This window comes from Procambarus clarkii, chromosome 17 (assembly GCF_040958095.1).
Source record: "Procambarus clarkii isolate CNS0578487 chromosome 17, FALCON_Pclarkii_2.0, whole genome shotgun sequence".
NCBI classification, from domain to species: Eukaryota; Metazoa; Arthropoda; class Malacostraca; order Decapoda; family Cambaridae; genus Procambarus; species Procambarus clarkii.
The window spans coordinates 46,305,741-46,325,742 of NC_091166.1; the positions used below are offsets into that span (position 1 = coordinate 46,305,741).

Consider the following 20,002-nt stretch of genomic DNA (forward strand, 5'->3'; position numbering starts at 1 on the left):
GTAATGCACCCATTCAGGGAACAAGCTCTGCACTGAAACCAGAGGAAGGGATAGGCCTTGCTGAGCCTATCTTAAAAGATAGGCTGTTAGGATTTTTTGGGCTTATTATTAGGCTTTGGTGATAATAAAAGTAGTGTCCCTGTTTAATGTTTATTTTTCTTTTACAGGTGATTGTCTCTGGAGTTGTCTTGGCCTTTTGGATCTTCTGTTCATCTAAGAGCATCTGTCCCACAACCTGAAACAGTAATAAATATTAGATGTATTATAAACACTATGTAAAACTTATTAAATAAAACAATTAATGAAACTACTTTATATACCTTATCCTGAAATTATGCTGGAAATTATTGTTTACTACTATTGATGCAATGTTTAAACATCTGAAATTTTTTTACTTTGAAAATAAATGCTTGGTAAAATTTACATCTATTTGTAACTTGTTACATAGATGCATGCAAAATGCATTGAAAAGATGTAAAAGTGGACTACCTACTCAATTTACATAAACTAACATTGCAAATTAGTCTGATATTAAAGTGGAAGAAACTTTAGTCAATATTTTAGTTTTCATATTTGAAAGTAAATTTTAAGCTATGCAACACCTAAGCTTTGTACAAATTATGATTAAATTAACTAAAGATCATTGTTAAATTTACAAAACATTAGAAAAGTGACACTGAAGCATCTATACAACATGGTTTTCACAAAGTCTTTGGTAACTTAAATTTAATCAAAGCTCTTAAATGATTTGTCTGCCAAACTTCAGATATTCTGAAATATTTTAGCTAGATTAAAACCATCATTGTTTGAAAGGGCAAAACAGATTACAGTCAATTAGTTTGACCTAACATCTGCAAGGTCCTGAAGGAATGGATTTTTTTTTGTAAAACTTTGTTTGCTAAAAACAAACCCTGCCTAATGAAACCTGCTCATTTTTTTTAGAAATGGTAATTGCAACATTACCAAAGGCCATTGTTTTAATAGCCAAAGTACCAAATGAAAGACCAAGAAGCAACAAACAGGTACATGGTAGAAAGGACAAAAGAATGGTTATGAGGACCCTTTCATTTGTTAAAGAAATGACTGGGAAAAATGCTGTCATACCACAAGGGGTCTTAACCCTTGTCATATACATCACTGACATTAATCTAAATATTACCAACCACAAAAAATGCTGATAACATGTTATAAAAAAAATAAAGAATATAATATTGAGGCCTTAATGCAGATCTCTAACTCTACAAATAGTAACAAGACTGGCAATTTCTTAATATAAAACAAAAAAAATCCAAGACCTTGCACGTGAGCCAGAACAATCCATATCACAACTACCACATTAAAATGAAACAACAATGAAGGTACGGTAATTACCAAAAGAAGGCACCAAACCGGGAAGGCCATGTAGCACCATCAAAGTGCGAAATAATCAGAGGGCGCTAAATATCACCAAGAATGCCAATACGAGAACAAAAACGCATAAGGTAAACGATATCAAAAGTATCCGATTCACCTAGAATTCTATCGAGGGACGGTCGGAAAGCAAGACACACGCTCGTCCTGGAAGTCAGGACATTCAACAAGGATATGCACAACTGTAAGAGGGACAACGCAATTCGGACAATAAGGAGCAGGGCGGCGCTCCATTAAGTGACCGTGGGTTAAGCGGGTATGACCAACCCACAGCCGTGCCAAAGCAGTGTCCCACCGCCGGTTACGGTGGTAGGAGGAAGGCCACGGGGACACACTAAGTTTGAGAGTACGCAGCTTGTTACCAACCACAGAGGACCAACAACCCTGCCAACGGGGAAGAATGAATACCAGGATAAAAGTCGGAATAAGGAATACCTTTACGGGAGATGGGACAAGAACGCATAGCTTCCTTAGCGGCAGCATCCGCACGCTCATTGAAACACCAATATGGCTGGGAACCCAGCAAAACTCTACTGATTTAAATTTACTAGAAATAAGAAACAGCCAATGTTGAATCTCAATGAGGCAGCATCCGCACGCTCATTGAAACACCAATATGGCTGGGAACCCAGCAAAACTCTACTGATTTAAATTTACTAGAAATAAGAAACAGCCAATGTTGAATCTCAATGACCACCGGATGGACAGGATTAAAGGACCCTAGAGCCATGAGGGCACTACGAGAATCAACTACAACCACAAAGGAGGAATGAGAATCAGAAAGCAAGAGACGAAGAGCATAGAGAATAGCATAAAGTTCTGCCGTAAAGACGCTAGTCTCCGAAGGGAGGCGACACATGTAAGTACGGTCAGGAAAAACAACAGAGTAGCCCACACCATCCGCAGACTTAGACCCATCAGGGAAGATGGAAATAGAGTGGGAGTGCGAAGAAAAGTGCTCAAGGAAGAGGCTTTTCAGAATTGTAGGAGGGGTAAAGGCTTTAGTAATACAAGTCAAGGACGTACAAAACTTGGGAAGGGGGACTCTCCACGGAGGTAATGAAGGAACAATACGAGGAGAAACATTAGAAATATGAACAGAAAGAGAATCCTGTAAGCGAGATAACTGGACAGAAAGTGGGAGACAATGAAGAGGAACAGGAACCACAGGAGGAGGAAAAGTCAATGCACGACAGAGGCGAGAGGAAGGATGTTGGAAGGACCGCGCAAGATAGCGAAGACAGTAGCGATCACGGCAGTCCTGAAGAGAGAGAAAGCCAGTGTCAACATACAAACTAAGGGCGGGAGTCGAACGAAAGCCACCAGAGCCGAGACGCAACCCAGTATGGTGCAAAGCATCAAGATGGCGAAGAGTAGAAGAAGAAGCAGAAGACTATGCAGGGCAACCATAATTGAGTTTAGACAGGACGAGAGAGGAGTGCAAATAGAGGAGCGTGCGCCTATCCGCTCCCAAAGAAGTATGGGACAAAACCTTAAGGAGGTTAAGGGCCTTAGAGCATTCAACTCGGAGGCAACAGATATGGGCTGACCAAGACAAACGAGTATCAAAGACTAACCCCAAAAGCTTCACGGAATCCCTGTACACAATGAGATGACCATAAAGCAACAACAATGAAGTAAAGGTCCTTTCAGTAAGAATCTATCATTCACTGAAAGTTGCTGCAGTTAAAAATAAAAGAAAATACAAGTCCCTAAAATAAACAAGCAACCTTTTTGACTAAGGAAAAGAAGGTAGTTATTCTACTGTATAAATCTAAGTATTCACTTAGATAACTGTATCCAAGCATAGAGGTTCCCCCCCCCTTCCCTTTCAGAAAAACATCTACTTTCGAAAAAGTTTAACATTGGCCAACAAAAATGATTCCAGAACTAAATTGCCTAATACCAGGAACAACTGAGAGCCATGACAAACACTGCAACCCTCTCCTACCCCCAAGTCTTATGCTATTTATGATCCAAGGTAATTTGAGATACTATACTCTACTTCCTACAGACGAGTCTAGTGAGAGGGTGATTTCCTGGCGATTAAATTGAAGCACGATACAGGTGTCAATGAACATCAGTCAGCCCACTTGTCAGCACAGTGGATAACTAATGACATCATAATCTGCAGTGTTGTATGCCTCCCTGTGGCCATTTAAATCAATAAAACACAGGGTTGTGGCAATGTTTACAGCATAAGGCAAGGTATAGAGGAATCATGGAATGCCATGTAATGTGTAGTCCTTGAATGTGCTTTAGGCAACCAAATTGAATAACAACATTTCTGGTGTTCGGCTATATAATCCGAGTTTCTCATTCGGTATAATGTTTTAAACCTAAATAGGAATTCACTTTAAAGGTCAATTTATTTGGAAAGTGCTAACCAGATTCCAAATTACTGAGCTCTGAAAGTACTACAAGGCAAGTTTAACCGAATGAGTGTTTGCCTATCCATACCCCCATGAGGTATGTGACAACACTGAATAAAGAAAGGGTCTTTGAGCATTCACCGTGCAGGTATTTGACATGACCAATATAGCCAAGTGTTAAAGATCATTCTAAGCAGTTCTGCACAATCCATATACTATCAATTAATATAATTGTACAATGGTGCTTGGTGGATGATATTTCCTATTAAAACTCATTGGACAACTGTTTGTACTAGACATTTTAAACCTACAAATGGTAGCCCTAGATATCGCACTGCAGTATTAATTACAAGATGAACAATGTAAAATCAATACCACAACAGCAAAGGATGACGGCTTTTCAACAACCGACAAACACACAGGTCTAACACCAGCCATCCCGAGAGAGGACGTCCCAAGCATGTACACCCCATAACTTTACATCACCTTTGCTACCTCACGCGAGCACGCAACAGCATGAGGATGCCATACTCCCAAACCAACTCCATGCACTTTGAGGCTTTAACAACTCAACATTTAAAAAGTTGATTTAAAAAATCAAACACCTGAATTTTTCCCTAATTAAATTTACTAGGGAAATGCACACCAAGCCATGAAACTTACAATGAAGATGAACAAACTACACACAACTGTCACCAAACTTCCACATACCACCCCCCTCTCACTCCTGCCCTCCCTCCTTAGGTGCTCTGATTGGCTGAGCACCTGAGCCACCACCACTCACCTCTTGTTGTGAGAGCCTAAAGCATGTTTGGTTGCACTTTAAAAGTTCCCGAGTGTACTCGCCTAATTGTGAGTACCGCCTGCCTGGTTCACCATTTTGTTTTCAATCTACCTCAATTTACCCCTTTACAGTCAAATATTATGCAAAATTCTGTTTAAGACTTGTCCCTTCTTAACATAAATAACTGCTTTGGCCATCTGCAATCTTTCTAGGTGGGTAAAAATGACTCTTGAGGCCAGAAAGGACTTATCAGACAGCGATCATAACAATACGGTACACACACAAAATCACAACCTGATATACACCAAGCAGAAAATCCACTGGAGCTGTGAGGTGACGTAAACCCTTGCCCAAGGCACTGGCAGCTGCATACTCTACCACAGTATATTACTGACTTTGTAAAAGTCTTACAACCGGATTTCCCCATAAATCACAGCAAGTTTTGAGGCCCCTCCTTGAGTCAACGTCTTACGTAAGACCTACAAGCACTCAGGTGAAGGCTGAAGCAGTTCAACACCATACGCCCCAACTTCAAATACACAGTTGAGAGGCGGGACCAAAACGTGATTTTCTGTGTGTGCTTGAAGTTGGGGCATACGGTCTTGCTTCACCCTTCACTTTACCCTTCACCGGCGTACTTCAGGGGTTTTATTTAATACTTGGACTGGCTTCAGTAGGGCCTCCAGACTTTCTGTGGCTTCACAAGTGTCACGTGAATCCCCTGCATAGCAGTGGAACTGCCTTTTCCCTTCACCTTCAATGCCTCTGCACTGGAAGTATACATCTACACCAGCCCAGAAGAGTCATCAGTCCTGCCACCTCTCCATACCGCCCAGGGCCTGGCACGGCCTGGTACGACTCAGAGGCAAGCCGGGCGCCACTGCTAACTGGCAGTTTGTCCCCACAAACAAGCAGTTAGCCGCCTTCAACTGACAGTGGTACAGCTCAACACAAAGGCACCGCCAGCCACAACGAGCAGTTTGCTAGTTGACCAGATGTCCACCTCGTGTTGACACTGGATGAGTCATCACCGCCGGACTATATAAAGAGCGCTGCCTCCCTGGAGAGGCAATCTCTCCCTTAGTGCTCTAGGATCACCTTCGTGTCTCTAACCCGTCGTCCGCTTCCAGCCAACATCGTGTGACTGATGCCATGGTGGTATGGTAGCTGTCTTCAGAACACCAGTATATCTTCATACTTTTATTCATTGCTTATAGTTTATTTTTTGCATTTAAGGTCATACTAACTTGTTCACCTTTGCATTACATGATAGTCAAGTATTGTCATGTGTTATTTTTGTTCATTACTATTTCAGTAAATTGTTTAATTATTTATTTGATAATTTTCATTTGTTTCCACCTGCAACTTACACACTGCAAGGCCAATAGCAGCATTTCTTTCATTTATGTGAGGGAGAGCCATACCATCTTGGTTCAGTATAGCTGTGATACCATAACCTGCCACACAAGATATCCAGTTGTAAGACTTTTACCATCAGTGGTGGTAGAGTATGCAACTGGCAATGCCTTTGTTAAAGGTTCGCTTCACCTCACAGCCCCAGTGGATTTTCTCACACATTTGAATACATGAAACAACTTTATTTGATACATTCCAAACCAAAGTACTGTACAGTACAGTAATTATCAAACCATCAAATGTGTGGGATAATCATAGTGCGCTAAATATCACTAACGTCGCCAATACAAGAACAAAAACGCATACGGCGAACAATATCAAAGGTATTGAATTTACCAAGAATTTTATCGAGGGACAATTGACAGTGAGGGATGGTCGGGAAGCAAGACACGTAAGTCCTGGAAGTCAGGACATGTAGAGACAACGGTTTGGACAATAAGAAGCAGGGCAGCGCTCCATTAAGTGCCCGTGAGTTAAACGTGTATGACCAATATACAACCTCGCCAGAGCCGTTTCCCACCACCGGTTACGGTGGTAGGAGGAAGGCCACGGGAACACACTACTCTTAAGAGCACGCAATTTGTTACCAGTAAAAGAAGACCAACAACCCTGACAACGGGCAAGAATGGGGAAATGAATAACTGGGTAAAAGTCATAAGGAATACCTTTACGGGAGATGGGACAGGTGCGGATAGCTTCCTTAGCGGCAGTGTCCGCACGCTCATTTAAGAACACACCAATATGGGTGGGAATCCAGCGAAATTCCACTGTCTTAAATCTACTGGAGATAAGAAACAGCCAATGTTGAATTTCAACTACCAAAGGATGGACTGGATTAAAGGATTCTTGAGCCATGAGGGCACTGCAAGTGTCAACTACAAACACAGAGGAGGATTGACAGCGAGAAAAGAGTTGATGAAGAGCATAGAGAATAGCATAAAGTTCTGCCATGAAGATGCTAGTCTCCGGAGGCAGGAGACACAAAGGTGCAGTCAGGAAAAACAACAGAGTAGCCTACACCGTCTGCAGACTTAAGACCCATTGGTGAAGACGGAAATAGAGTGGAAGTGTGAAGAAAAGTGTTCAAGGAAAAGGTGATTTAGAACTGTAGGAGGGGTAAAAGTTTTAGTCATGTGGGTCAAGGCTTACAGAATTTAGGAACGGGGACCCCTCCATAGGGGCAAAGACGGAATGACACGAGGGGAAATATTGGTAACACAAACTGAAAGAGCATTTTGTAAGAGAGACAACCGTACAGAAAGAGATAGGTGGTGAAGGGGAACAGGAACCACAGGATGGGTAAAGGTCAAGGCATGACATAAGCAAGAGTGAGGGTGCTGTAAGGACCGTGCAAGGTGGAGAAGACAGTAGCGATCATGGCGATCCTGTAGAAACAGGACGCCAGTTTCAACATACAGGCTTAGGGTAGGTGTCGAAGGAAAGGTACCAGAGCTGAGCCGTAACCCAGTATGATGCAGTGTGTCCAGATGGTGAAGGGTAGAAGGAGAAGCAGACGAGTAAACAGGGCCATAATCGAGTTTAGACAGAACGAGAGAGGAATGTAAAGAGAGGAGCAGTGTCGATTAGCTCCCCAAGAAGTATGGGACATGACCTAAAGTTAGTTAAGGGCCTTAGAGCATTCAACTCGGACGTAAAAAATATGGGGCGACAAAGACAAACGAGTGTCAAAGATTAGCCCTAAAAGCTTTAGCAGATTCTTTGTACAAAAGGGGATGACCCCTGTTACCTAACAGTAAATAGGTATCTGGGAGTTAGCTGTTACAGGCTGCTACCTAGGGGGGTGCGTGTGTGGGAGAAAAATAAATTTAGTAGTTAACCACTGAACTGCTCTGTCTCCAAATAACACCCTGGTGCACAAGAAATAAATTCTTTCCAAAAATTTTTTTTCTCTTCTTATATTGTTAAAATGCAGAGTCTGATCACGGGGAAACTAAACAAAAAATATTGTATGTGACTTACTTTAGCTGCGATGGAGCTGGGAAGTTGAGCAAATTATGGGCGCTGAGCGTTGGAGCGATGGGGGTCTGTCGGCCCCGCCACCCCGTGCGACGGCAGTTGCTGCGAATAAAATGTTGCGCAATTATTTTGAAGTTTCTCATTCATTTCTTCTTTTTTTTTGCTGTAATATTATTTAAAAGTGTGTAATTTGTGGAATTTATATAATTCAAAGTATAGAACATCGCTATGCTCAAAATTATGGGCCTCATATATGCGACATATTCTACAATCAAACAGTGTTTTTGCTGTTATTACACTATATACACACATTGTATATACCCATCTACGTATGTATTCACCATAACGATCCACTATGTTGGTATGGTGAGCCCAAAAAACATGAGTGAGCTGCCACACCCTGCCAGTCCTCCCTCCCTCCTCCAACACATTACTCGCCAACATTCCTCCTCCCAAAATACTGTTATTGTGTTTATTACACTATTTACACACGTTATGTATAAGTATGTACATGTTTTATTCATGTACATACATACATACTTGCCATCTCCTCACCTCTCTCTTGCCTACTTAATGCTCTTGCTTCCCTCATCTCATCACAATCGACTTTATAATGGTCCAGGACGGATCGAAATGTCGTCGTCTATTCAATTTCCAGTGTGTGGTTTGGTCAACAATGAAATCTTCATGCAAGATCTAATAAAGAAAACCCCTAGAACGAGTTTTGCAGATATGAAAGAGTTTAAGGTGAGTAGGGGATGGTTTGAGAAATTTTGAAAAAAGACGTGGTATTCATAGTGTTGTGAGGCATGGTGAGGGTGCCAGCTCAGACAAAGTAGGGGCTGAAAGATTTGTTCGTGATTTTAAAGATTTTGTAGATACTGTATTGATGGATATACTCCACAACAAGTGTTTAATTGTGAGGAGACATGGCTATTCTGGAAAAAATTGCCGAAGAGGACATACATTACCCAAGAGGAGACGTCACTGCCCAGACACAAGCTAACTTGGGCTAACTTGTGTCAGGATAGGCTAACTCTTGTGCTGTGTGGCGATTTGAAAATTAAACCCTTGCTCGTGTATCATTCCGAAAATCCAAGAGTTTTAAAAAATATATAACGTGCAGAAAAACTGTGATGTAGAGTGGTTTGCCCTGCCATCAAAAAATATCTGCAAGAGAAAAGTTTGACACTAAAGGGCCTGCTTCTCGACAATGCTCCTGCTCATCCTCCAGACTTGGAGGATGCATTGTTGGGGCCACTTTTTTTTTTTTAGGGATATTCCTGCATGGGCCCTAAGTTTCTGGCTAATGAACCAATGACATGAAGGAGGAGTTTTCAACCTACCTTGTGTTAGGTGTGCAGGGGTCAATAGGCTGAACATAATGTCAGGAGCAAAGGGGGGCGTTTGCCTCTTCAAACACAATTGTGACCATCTTCATCTCTTCGAACTATCCTAAATGCTCTCTTCACCTCTCTGACCAAATTGGGTGTCCAGACCACCTTTGAATCTGAAATTGTAAAATTAATAGTGATTTCAGAATATTCAGTCCATTTATACTAACAAAATTATATACAGTGTACTGTAATTGAAATTTTACAGAATGATAAAGGCAATTTAGTAACTTTGTTAAAATGAACATGGGGGAAATACATGAAAATAGGTTAATATGGTTTGTAAGGTTGATGGGAAATGTTTATTACTTTTATGATTTAAAAGATGTATAGCCCTGATACTCCATCCTGGGTGCATTCCACCAGGTAATGACCACAGCAAAAGTTTTCCAGGAGGCTCTATTGTCACACAAACTTTTCACATTTTCAAACTTGATTCATCTTTTTCCCCCTCGTTCCAGGGGTTTTCTTTAAAAGGTCTTCATGCAAATGCCTTGGTTTCTCACAAATGATGGCCTCTGAAATGCTATCACCTGCTAACTCCTTGTTGTGTATCCAAATTAATAAAAACTTTTCAACATCCTCAAGTGTTTGTGTTCTTTGTTTCGGGATTGTTGATATGCCTTTTACCACTTTAATGCTCATAATGTCCTTTTACTTAGCAAGTATAGTGCATATTGTTGACATAGATTTGTTGTACTGCCTAGCTAGTTCAACAACCTGTGCACCATTTTGACATTTATGAATGCTCTCTTGTTTTTCCTCTATGGTCATTCTCACATGTGTTTTCTTGGCTTGAACCTTACCACTGGCTTTCTTGGGACTCATGGCAAGATATATAATAACAAATTTTATGTTCAAATAGCCAAAAATCCCAAAACAAATGTAATGCTTTATAAAGAATTCAGGCGCGATACTTACTAGGCAGGAGACACTGGTAAACTGAGGCGCGATCACCATGCCACCACGCGCTAGGTCAGCCCATACGCATATCAACAAACTCATTTCCCGAGGCAAAGTTTGTAACCCGATTAAAATTTTTCGAAGAAATTAGGCTCGTAACCCGAAAAGTTCATAAATATTCATTCGTAAGCCGAGGTGACACTATATACAGTATAAGTAAAAAATTAAAATTTTGTAGATACACTGTGCTGTATTGATGGATACATTCCACAACAAGTGTTTAATTGTGAGGAGACATAGCTATTCTGGAAAAAATTGCCGAAGAGGACATACATTACCCAAGAGGAGATGTCACTGCCCGGACACAAGCTAACTTGGGCTAACTTGTGTCAGGATAGGCTAACTCTTGTGCTGTGTGGCGATTTGAAAATTAAACCCTTGCTCGTGTATCATTCCGAAAATCCAAGAGTTTTAAAAAATATATAACGTGCAGAAAAACTGTGATGTGGAGTGGTTTGCCCTGCCATCAAAAAATATCTGCAAGAGAAAAGTTTGACACTCAAGGTCCTGCTTCTCGACAATGCTCCTGCTCATCCTCCAGACTTGGAGGATGCATTGTTGGGGCCACTTTTTTTTTTTTAGGGATATTCCTACATGAGCCCTGAGTTTCTGGCTAATGTACCAATGACATGAAGGAGGAGTTTTCAACCTACCTTGTGTTAGGTGTGCAGAGGTCAATGGTTGAACATAATGTCAGGAGCAAAGGGGGCGTTTGCCTCTTCAAACACAATTGTGACCATCTTCATCTCTTCGAACTATCCTAAATGCTCTCTTCACCTGTCTGACCAAATTGGGTGTCCAGACCACCTTTGAATCTGAAATTGTAAAATTAATAGCAATTTCAGAATATTCAGTCCATTTATACTAACAAAATCATACATACAGTACTGTAATTGAAATTTTACAGAATGATAAAGGCAATTTAGCAACTTTGTTAAAATGCACATGGGGGAAATACATGAAAATAGGTTAATATTGTTTGTAAGGTTGATGGGAAATGTTTATTACTTTTATGATTTAAAAGATGTATAGCCCTGATACTCCATCCTGGGTGCATTCCACCAGGTAATGACCACAGCAAAAGTTTTCCACGAGGCTTTATTGTCACACAAACTTCTCACATTTTCAAACTTGATTCATCTTTTTCCCCCCCCTCGTTCCAGGGGTTTTCTTTAAAAGGTCTTCATGCAAATGCCTTGGTTTCTCACAAATGATGGCCTCTGAAATGCTATCACCTGCTAACTCCTTGTTGTGTATCCAAATTAATAAAAACTTTTTAACATCCTCAAGTGTTTGTGTTCTTTGTTTCGGGATTGTTGATATGCCTTTTGCCACTTTAATGCTCATAATGTCCTTTTTCTTAGCAAGTACAGTGCATATTGTTGACATGGATTTGTTGTACTGCCTAGCTAGTTCAACAATCTGTGCACCGTTTTGACGTTTATGAATGCTCTCTTGTTTTTCCTCTATGGTCATTCTCACATGTGTTTTCTTGGCTTGAACCTTACCACTGGCTTTCTTGGGACTCATGGCAAGATATATCATAACAAATTTTATGTTCAAATAGCCAAAAATCCCAAAACAAATGTAATGCTTTACAAAGAATTCAGGTGCGATACTTACTAGGCAGGAGACACTGGTAAACTGAGGCGCGATCACCATGCCACCACGCGCTAGGTCAGCCCATACGTATATCAACAAACTCCTTTCCCGAGGCAAAGTTTGTAACCCGATTCAAATTTTCGAACAAATTAGGCTCGTAACCCGAAAAGTTCATAAATATTCATTCGTAAGCCGAGGTGTCACTATATATAACTAAAAAATTAAACTCAGGATTACTTTCAACCCCTACCCCTTTTGCTCTACTCCATCGCCACCTACCTTCACCCCCCTCTATGATGTACTCTTCCATAGACACCTACCTTTGCCCCCCTCCTCCCCTCTACTCCTCCATCATCACCTACCTTCACACCCCCTCCCTTCTCCTCCTCCATCGTCACCTTCCTTTCACCCTCCTCTATGATGTACTCTTCCATAGACACCTACGTTCACTGCATATAATGCTCCCCTCTACTCCTCCATCTTCACCTACTTTCACCCCCCCCCCCTCCGCTCTACTCCTCCAGGGTCGCAGACAATTTCACGAGCGTGAGAACTACGAGTTCTCTAACCACTCTCACACTCCTACTCTCTCACCAGTGAGGGGGAGGGAAGGAGGGAGGAAATGAAGGAAGAAAGGTGGGGGAGAGAGAATAGGCAGGGGGGAGGAGGGCCTAGATACATTTCTTCCATATAGATAGGTAGACTGAGGGAGAGCTGCTTGCCAAGAGCCCTATCAGACAGGCTTCCTATTCCTCAACCCTCCCTAATATGCCACATCCTGGTCAGGACAACTTGCTCGATTGTTATTCTTGGTGTGACTCGAGAACTGACCTCGAGGCGGGGCATGGGCATGGATTATCTCCTTGGGGCACGCACCTCCCTGCCCCAGCTCTCTCTCTCTCTCACATAATCTATCAAGGGTCTAACATGAGGTCATTGTGCCTACCAGAAGTGTATATGTCCAAGGCTGGCCACCTGTCTGGACCATTGAAATGTATAAACATGTAATTAGCACTTGGAAAACTATCTCTAGTATCCTAGGAACTAAACAACACTCACATAACCAAATAAAACTCTACAAGGATGGGGATATACCGTCAACTGATTTAGAAATGGCAAATAAATTTAATAGTTTCTTTTCATCGGTTGGTGCTAATCTTGCCAGTAAAATCCCACAGACTCAGACACATATTAACACATATCTCTCAGGCAGCTATCCAAACTCTCTTCTCCTTTCACCAATCAGCCCGGCAGATGTTGTGTCCATCATACACTCTCTAAAAACCAAGGCAGGGAACACCAGTGAAATTCCGTCCATTGTGTACAAAAGAGCCTCCCATGCCCTTGCCCCACCCATAGCACTACTGTTCAACAAATCTATAGAATGTCACACCTTCCCTGATATCCTCAAAAAAGCAAGAGTAACGCCAGTCCATAAAGGAGGCAATCCGGTGGACATAAACAATTATAGACCAATATCAAATCTACCCATTCTATCAAAAATATTTGAAAAAATTATTTACAAACAGCTCTATTCCTACCTCGTAAAATTCGACATACTCAGCCCCTGCCAGTTTGGCTTCCGGTCCCAAAAGAGCACCAACGATGCAATCATTAGTCTCCTTGACATTATCTACTCAGCCCTTGACAAAAATGAGTTTCCGATTGGACTCTTCATTGACCTAAGAAAAGCCTTTGATACTGTTAATCACAACTACCTCTTACTTAAACTCCAGCATTATGGAATCCGAGGCCTTGCCCTTGACTACATCCGATCCTATCTTAGTGACAGACACCAATATGTAACCATCAATGATACAACTTCTTCCACTCTACCAATTACCGTTGGAGTGCCACAGGGCAGCATCTTAGGACCTCTTCTATTTCTTATATATATAAACGATCTGCCTAATGTCTCTAATATTCTCAAACCTATATTGTTTGCTGACGATACTACCCTTATCTATTCAAACCTCAACCCACATACACTAAATAATGTTGTGAATAATGAATTAAAAAAAGGCCACTTATGGATGTCAACGAACAAACTAACATTAAACATCAAAAAGACTTACTACATCTTATTTGGAAGCAAATCATCAAATGCAATTCAGCTACAGATAGACAACATTAGCATCAGTAATAAAAATGATGGCAAGTTTCTTGGCCTATTCCTAGACAAGAGACTCAACTTCAGCACCCACATTCAACACATAACTAAGAAAGTCTCTAAGACAGTTGGTATACTCTCCAAAATCAGATATTATGTTCCTAACTCTGCTCTCCTCTCACTATATTATGCACTAATCTACCCCTATCTTAATTATGGTATCTGTGCATGGGGGTCTACCACTGCAAACCACCTTAAGCCCATCATCACACAGCAAAAATCTGCTATCAGAATAATAACTAACTCTGCTTTCAGACAACACTCAGCTCCCTTGTTTAAATCCCTAAACTTGCTAAATATTAACTCCCTCCACACATTCTCTTGTGTCAACTACATTTACAAAACCCTGTTCTTAAATGCAAACCATGCTCTGAAACTCTCCCTGGACAGATGTAATAGGACCCATTATCACCTCACCAGAAATAAATATCTCTTTGATATCCCCAGGGTCAAACTTAATCTGTGTAAACACACTATGCAAATTAAGGGACCTAGTCTATCGAACTCACTCCCTAGTGAATTGAAAAACTGTAAAACTTTTGCCTTATTTAAAAGCAAAACCAAAAAGTACCTAACTTCATCTTCTTAGTTTCCTACACTGAGCTTTAAATTTGCTCTGTACCTAGTGTTACCCAATCTCCTAATTGTTATGTAATATCAAACAACCTTATCATTGTGTTCATTGCTGTCTTCTTTTATGTGCTAGCCATATGCTGTATTGTGACTACCAATTTTTGTCAACTACCATTCAAGCTGTCATTGCAATCAATTTTATATTGTTTCTGCTGTATTGTGCCTACCAATTTTTGTCAACTACCATTCAAGCTGTCATTGCAATCAATCTTAGCTACCTATGTGCTTTAATATACTGTACCTACAATTTTCTCTCATCTTCTTTTTTTCATTTCATGTAACTGTTATCATTTTTTTGTCTATAAATTTTGCAAGTATTTACCTCCTTAAAATTTTCTTAGATTAAGGACCTGCCCGAAACGCTGCGCGTGCTAGTGGCTTTACAAGACTGTAATTACCATATTTGTATCCTCACATTCCTTATGTACATTCTTGTACAGTATATGCATAAATAAATAAAATAAATAAATAAATAGTCTATTAAAATTATATATAATGCTACAATTATAAATTAATTTGTTCATGGTCATTCGTTTATCAGTATTTTAATATGAAGTATATATACGCATGTATGTATACGTTGACGTACACATATATGATTATGTGTATGGAATGATTATGATTATGTGTAATCATATATGATTATATCTAATGGAATGCATTAGTAAGTGATGTGGTGGAGGCTGACTCCATACACAGGTTCAAGTGTAGATATGATAGAGCCCAATAGGCTCAGGAACCTGTACACCTGTTGATTGACGGTTGAGAGGTGGAACTAAAGAGCCAGAGCTCAACCCCAGCAAGCACAATTAGGCGAGTATATGAACGAATGCACATGTACACTTTCAAATGAATTAAGATACCTTGAGATACACAATGACTTAGTTTAAATAGTTTAAACACATTATGGTACTGATTTTGACATGCTGATGTCTGGAAGGGAGAGGGGGTGTGGGGGGTAATTGTCTGAGGTGGAGGACCAGAGGAGGGGGTCAGTGGAAGGATGGTGGCTGGAGGGATGCCATTGTTCTAATGGTTATGAAAACAATTATTGATGGCAGGAATTCAGTGGGTGTGTACTTCAACCGCACCATCACCATACTGTGCCCTGCTACAACCCCCCCCCAACTCCACCCATGCTGTGCGGGGCGTATTACACATTATGGGATAACCGACTGTCTGTCCATTCCTGTCTGCTCGTTATGCTGCCCTTCCTTTTGAAAATTGTCTGCTTTATCGACTTCCTTCAAGACCACACGTTAGCCTCTTATCACGCCCTCTTACCACTCTCAGGGAGCCGGCTCTTCTATACAATAGTTACCACTCAGTCCCCAAGGTGAAAGAGTGTCCGGGCATATGACTTGTTACGTGTACTTATTTGCGATTCGTTTGGGCTGTCACGTGTGGTGATTAGTGTTGGGTAAGGCTAGGCCAGGTCAGGTCAGACTAGGCTAGGTAAGGCTAGGCCAGGTCAGGTCTGGTCAGGTCTGGCTAGGCCAGGTCAGGCCAGGCCAGGCTAGGCAGGGTGAGAGAAGTAAAGCGGCAGGTACTTACGTTTCCGAGAAAGTAGCGGCGGTAGTATATTGTTGATTTAGATTCGACGACATCCTGAAGCTAGTAGGTGGCGGCCTCATCGCTCTCGAACTTCTTGTTGTTGTAGGGGATACGAGGCACACCCAATATCCCCCTTACATTGATCACATCGCACACTAATATTTTTACTATTTCGGACACCAGATTTGTCTGTTTCGTATATGTATAATTGTTCAATATTAAAACCACAATAGAATGCTCTAAGTACTTTCGTATATTAATACATCTTCAGAAGGAATGGTTCGCTCTGAACATGTATTAATATAAGAAAGTACTAAAGGAAATTCCTGTTTCAATTCTTCCTCCGTGGTCTGACACTTATTATATATTGTATATACTGAATTATATATACTATGCTTATATAATATATACTGAAATATTGTTACATTTAACGTATGAAACAAAGTATATATCTGTGTTTTTAATAAAATATAAAACATTAATATTTATCAACGTATCTCTGTGAATTACATAATTTATCAGTATTGTACAGCCTGTGATCTCCACCTGGCTGGCGACTGATACCTAAGTAGCTTTCATGTGTCCGGACACCAGCGATAGGATTGTATTATTTAACTTTAAAGAGAGAGATATTTCTTGAAATGTTGTCACATTAACGTCTACATCTTCCTTCCTTCTGACATGTAGATTTTAAGGTTAATTAGCATATATGGAAATAAATTACACAATTTATAGGCTGGTGTGAAGGGCTTCACACTCTTAGAGCAAGCCATCAAGAAACTGTACAGTATCAAATGCATATATCTTCGCTTTCACTTCAGTTATATTTATGACAAGTATTTAAAGTGTAGCTTATATTTCTGCCTTTCTGTTGACATAGAAAACTTTCGTTTGGGCATTCTTGGGAATGCTGCGGTTTTCGAGTTTGACGAGCGATGAAAACTGCCACTTTTATACAACTACAAATATCTTCGGTTTTACTTAAAATATTTGTCTGGTAGAGGTTTGACATATAGATCGCGTTTCTGTCTTTCTTCTGACTAATAAATAATTTTGGTTTAATCAGTTATCAAGATGTTTTCAACAATATTCTTTCAGCGTTCGTCTTTTCCAACTTGGGCGACCCTTTTGGAAGCGCGATACTTGGGTTAACCCATCCTATAGTTGGGTCTGTTTCCAACTGGGGTTCCTATATCGGTAAGGAGAGCGTCGGCCATGAAGCCTTGTTTAAAGTATGAATATTTTTCCTCTAATAAGGTATAATCTCTGTGATGGATTCACAAAAACTATTTTATATCTGCCTTTCTGATAACATATACAAATATAATCTTTATTTGTGAATATTTGTTAATTAAGCAATATATCAGAGGGCGTGTAGGGTTCGGTGTTCAATGAACGAAAAGGACTGGATCACTGTGTACAGGAGGCTGATATGGCAGCAAACACTCTCCAGGCGACCATATATCTTGGATAAGTCGCTCCACACAATTGTCGCTTGGACCGTCCACTTCCTATGGCGTCACCTCTCTCATATTTACGTCTCATTTCGTTATGAAATTAGATTATTTCAGAGTAAAAATAGGTTTGATCATGTTCTACGTGTAGCACCAACATTATAGTAAGTAAATATACCATATTTCTTCATTACTTACGTAATGCTAGGACGATTTGTGTAGTTTTGGGCTGATTTGGGTAATTCTATGGACCGCATCTGTGGTGAGGCAGTTATACATGCAGCTCATGCATTGGAAGGCGGCAGTGGAAAATCTATTTCCACCGCCCAATAAATATATTTCAGCACCCTAGGTTAAGAAACCCTGTTTGGCCATAAGTGTACCCAGATGAGGGATGCAGCAGGCTCTTATGATGGACTTAATAGCTTTATTTTCCTCTCTCCTCCCACCTACTGTTTCCTGCAACCCCCCCCCCCTTCCCCAGTAGGACACAGGGTGGGGGGGACATATTCTGTGCCCCCCCCCCCTCCACAATTTTAAAATTTTCACTATATATCTTTATTAAAACTTGAAACCCCCAATTTTCTAAATTGCTTATGATATGTAATTGAAGTACAGTATGTATGTAATTGGCATATGTAATTGAAGTACTGTATATGTTTTAGGCTTCCCTGTATGCATACTTTTTCAAATATTTTATGTTTAGGTGTGTGGAAAGAGTTCTATTTTGCTGAATCTCTGAAGCCAAGCTGAAAGGTATGGTTATTGAAGCTTTAGTCGAGTTTGCTTACCGTTGAATATGTTTCACAGACCCGTCTCCAAGAAAGCATTTAATTTGTATGAAGTTTGAGGATAGGTTGTGGGAGGGTTTGTTGATTTTAAATGCATGGAGTAGTGGGCCTGTTTCATGCAGTTAGTTACCTGGGGGCCACCGTCTATCTATCTATCTTCAACAGGGAAGCTGCTGACTTTGTGTCCCCCGCTCCCCACTTTTCTTGAATTTTGTTACAGCAGGATGCCTTTGTATAATTTTATTTTCAGATGAGGACAGAAATACCACTAAAAGGTCATAACTGAAGTAGGTAATGGATATTTCCAATTAATCAGTTCATTGATAAGAAAAAGGTGGTGGTTATTCAACACGAACGTTGCAGATTTTGAAAGAGAAATTGAGAACATGGCCATGCACTCAGCCCAAGGACCTGACTCCTTGAATTCAATATTCATAAAGAACTGTAAAGTGCCGGTTGCATGAGCACTTAGTGTAATATGGAGACAAAGCTTTGAACAGGAGAGATTCCAGAAATACTGGCAAAGGACCAAACCGCATTTAAAGACTGGGGTCAAGACAGCCTGTCAATATGCACGAAGCACAGTGCAAAACGTGGTCACTGCCTCCTGGAGCATGGTGCATACAGATTGGGCAACGCCTCCAATGCCATCTTGGTAGACACCAAGTCACTAGCACCGGACTCAGAGTCAAGTACTTTGATGTCCTCACAGAGCCAATCACATTAGAGCTCAACGAGTACCAAAAACCACATGACCAAAACCAAGCATGAGGGAGCCTGAAGGTCCTCCGCCATGAGGGCTGCTGATAGCAAAGGTGCATGGACATGGAACTGCACTCAGCACACATGCCAGGAAAGAATGTGAGCAAATAGTCTTTTAGCAGCTCTAAAGAAGATCTGGCCAAAAATATCTAAAAGATAGTTGATACCTTGTGCCACTCGAGTGTGCAGGAACGACAGAGGCCACACCATGCACCAAAGGAAGAGAGGGGCCAGGAAGACTCCAGGACCTCTTAATACATTCAGTAATGCGAGAAAGACCCAAACTCAAAAAAGGCAGGGATCATCATCTATGATGGCAAACTCCAAGTCTCGCAGGAGGTACTGGAAGATATTCTCCCGAGCCACCGACATGGGGACCTGAGAGAGAGAGAACCCCTGTAAAGACTCCCAGCAGGCCGAGTGGCACACAAAAACAAACCCTGGAGGAAGAGCAGTGCTAAGGTAAAACTCGTACAAGGAAGCAGGCGATACAAAATCTCCTACCCTTAAAGCAAAAGACTCTCACCAGATGGGAAGAAGGTCCAATTGGAGTCCAAGGAACCCCTCTATCTGCCTCCTCCCAAGCCCTAGAAACAAATCATGATGGTTCTGGGGCAAAGCCAGCATCCCTGCCCACCACCTAGGATAGAAAAGTGGAGCCCAGGGGAGCCACCGCAGAAGAATGGGTTGGCTGGAAGTAAAACACCAAAATTTTGGCGG

General features: G+C 41.0%; 1 long non-coding RNA gene across 2 annotated transcripts; it reads right to left on the reverse strand.

Moving 5' to 3' along the window:
* Positions 1-136: 136 nt before the first annotated feature.
* Positions 137-18,037, reverse strand: LOC138365540 (uncharacterized). Of its 2 annotated transcripts, XR_011228919.1 has the most exons (6): positions 17,928-18,037; positions 16,276-16,464; positions 10,970-11,131; positions 9,306-9,469; positions 7,963-8,061; positions 137-235 (listed from the first exon to the last, which is right to left on the reverse strand). It is a non-coding gene; the product is annotated as an uncharacterized lncRNA (long non-coding RNA). The 2 variants fall into 2 exon arrangements; XR_011228918.1 differs by lacking the exon at positions 17,928-18,037 and having other exon boundaries at positions 16,276-16,617.
* Positions 18,038-20,002: the final 1,965 nt, after the last annotated feature.